Here is a 2,914-nt window from a genome sequence, read left to right as displayed (position 1 = left end):
GTGATGATGAACTTATTAACCCCCAATAGATTGGAAATCACATCCTTTCACAGGCTGCAGGAGACGTAATACGTTTGCCCTGATTGTGTGGGATGAATTTTCTCTGTTAGTTACCACTCTACCAATCAGGCGGTGCCCTCCGGCCAAAACCCTAACTTCGTGTAGATTGGTCTCCACAACAACGCCTTCTTCCTCCTCCGTGGTAAGAGTGAACTGTCTTGCCATAGATGCAACAAGGCCATCCATGATCAAAGACAGAGAGAGGTGGATTGACGAGAGCAAAGAGCAAGGATTACAGTTGCGCCGCCACAAATCGAAGAGCTAGAGAAAAGAAGAAATAATAAAATAAGAAAATAAGGAAACTAGGTTAAGTCGGCAGACGACTAGAGAAACAAAATCAGAGTGGCGCAGCGGAAGCGTGGTGGGCCCATAACCCACAGGTCCCAGGATCGAAACCTGGCTCTGATATTGAGTGGCTTCCTTTCTGATTATTTTTTTCCGATTTTTTGTGTTGATTAATTTTATGGTATATAACTACATAAGTAAAAATCTTTCAAATGGGTATGTAGCTCAAATGGTAGAGCTCTCATTTTGCATGCGAGAGGCACGGGGTTCGATCCCCCGCATCTTCATTTATCATTTTGCTTTTTTTAATTTCACAGTTCTAAATAATTCAAAGTTCAAAATAATTCATACCAGTATCAAAGAAAATATACCAGTATCAAAGAAAATTGTCAGAGAAGGACGATCTTTCATCTATCTTTGGGGCATTTCAACAGGCACCTTGTGTTCATTCCGTCCGTTTATTGCAAACACTTTTTAGTGATATTGCTGTGTAAATTTATCTTTGTTGCATTAATAATCACAAGGATATAGAATAAGTTCCGATTTATCGGTTTAGAGATCAATTCAGAGACTAATTAGAATCCCAGTCTCTCTAAAAAGATCTGCATGGAGAGTTTTATATAACTAGGTATTTGTATTAAAAGTTATCCACTGTTTTGTGTAATTGCATTTATAATTTAACAGTAATATAGATGGGAATCTAATTGATATAACTTTTGTTGTTGAAGCGTCGAAGTGATATCGAGTTAGAGTAGGCGCGGTTCAGTGAAAGTTTCCTTATATATAACTATATATCTAATTTCTTCGTATAATGTCGTACAGATTAGTATCGATTTCCCCTCCGATTTCCTCACGGGCGTTAGTTGTTAAGTGAAAGTTGCCTTGTATATAATTATATCTAATTTCTTTGTTTAATGTTGTGCAGATTGATATCGATTTCCCATCCGATTTTCTCATGGGCGTTAGCGGGACCTACGGCAGCCCTGGCCAATTTTCTTAAATTTCACACTAAGCTTACCGAATACGGGCCTTTTGGTTCTTCCACAGGAACCTCGTTTTCTTTCTGCCCGATAGGTAGTGTTGGCGCCAGATTTCCACCAAGGAAGAAATCCGCCTCACTTGGGAAGTAAAGATTGGCTAAAGATTTGTTCCCATGTTTATTTTGGAAATTTAGAGTCCTACATTTGTAATACTTTAGGACTTAGATTTATTTCCTTGTACTTTACTCTTGTTAGGAATCTTTTATAGTTATCTAGATTAGAACTAGATATTGACTAGGATTCTGTTTCCTAGTTATTCGGTTCCTTTGGAAGACAGGTTTTTGGAGGCCGATCTCACGCCTATATAAGGCTCCTCACCTCACAAAGAACGTGACACTTTTGTTGGGAGAAAAATCACTCCGTTGCTATGAAGAATCGCTGAAACGTTCTGCTGAACAGAACTGTGCTATCGTTGGATGTGTCAACATATACAGATTGGCTGTATAGATCTCTTGGGAGATCAACCGCGTCACTGAAGGGAGTTCAGGCCAGAAAGGAGTTCTAGGCACGCGGTGTGGAGCTGCTGTTGGAAGAAACACGAAGTTCGAGTTGTGTGCAAGAACGGCATATTACATAAAGAGGGAGTCTTTAGTGTTTTTATTAAGTCCTATTAATGTACACTATAAATCTGAACTAGTGAAATCGTGTTTGCAGGTCCACGTGGATGTAGGGCACAATTGTGTCTGAACCACATTAATTCTTGTGTTCTGTTTATTTACTTTAAGTAGAGTATAACTGTGCCAACACAAGATTTACAGTTGTAACTGAATACTGTTTCCACAACTTAACTGTTACAACTTAGATCAACTGATTTCTATAGGCATATAAATCAACAGGTAGCTTGGTTACCGGCTTTCATGGGCCCGCAGATGGATGCATTGACACCACTGGATTCTATTTCAAGCCCCTTCCTCCGCTTTCGTGCCCATTCCGAAAAAGGAAACCTTAGAGCTTATCCCGGTCAGCACTTCTATCTCATGTGTATCTGTATATATATAATATACAAATGTTGTATTAATCTGTATTAGTTATTTGATTATGTTGTGGTTTAAATTTGATTAAGCTTCGTCTGCAAAATCTAATCAACAAGGGCATATTTGTCCGAAGTCCAGGACCGTGGGGCGGGCTCGAGGGAAGGGAATTTGATGATGGGGTTTTTTCGGAAATAAAAAAAGTTCACGTGCATGAGTGCGTTGACACAAATGCGATATCTGCAGTTCAGTTTATGTACGTGAAGAAAGACGGCACTACTATTTGGTCGCCCATGCATATGGCTGTTTGGGCGGAGATGTCGTGAAAAAAGTTAGCCTTTTTATCGTGTTTTTTGCCTCCATTTCGAATTTATGTTCGCCTTCATTCTATTTATTTGGTGTTTTATATGTTTTGGCAGATCGAGATTGATGTCGATGGTGGCTAGTATTTAGTCGGGATTGAAGGTTTTCATGGCCCGGTTGGGATTACTGGTGATGTTAGTGTGATGAGATCGATCACATTTCATACGAACAAGTTCAAGTACGGTCCATTGGGAA

At 39.5% G+C, this 2,914-nt stretch overlaps 1 non-coding gene across 1 annotated transcript; it reads left to right on the top strand.

Annotated features, from left to right (window-relative positions):
* Positions 1 to 396: 396 nt before the first annotated feature.
* Positions 397 to 468, top strand: TRNAM-CAU (transfer RNA methionine (anticodon CAU)). The gene has a single exon. It is a non-coding gene; the product is annotated as a tRNA-Met (tRNA).
* The last annotated feature ends 2,446 nt before the right edge of the window (positions 469 to 2,914 follow it).

Source organism: Erythranthe guttata, chromosome 12, assembly GCF_056151865.1.
Source record: "Erythranthe guttata isolate IM_541 chromosome 12, IM_541, whole genome shotgun sequence".
NCBI lineage: Eukaryota > Viridiplantae > Streptophyta > Magnoliopsida > Lamiales > Phrymaceae > Erythranthe > Erythranthe guttata.
The sequence above is the reverse complement of the archived record's forward strand: the minus strand, read 5'-3'. Positions and strand labels throughout refer to the sequence as shown.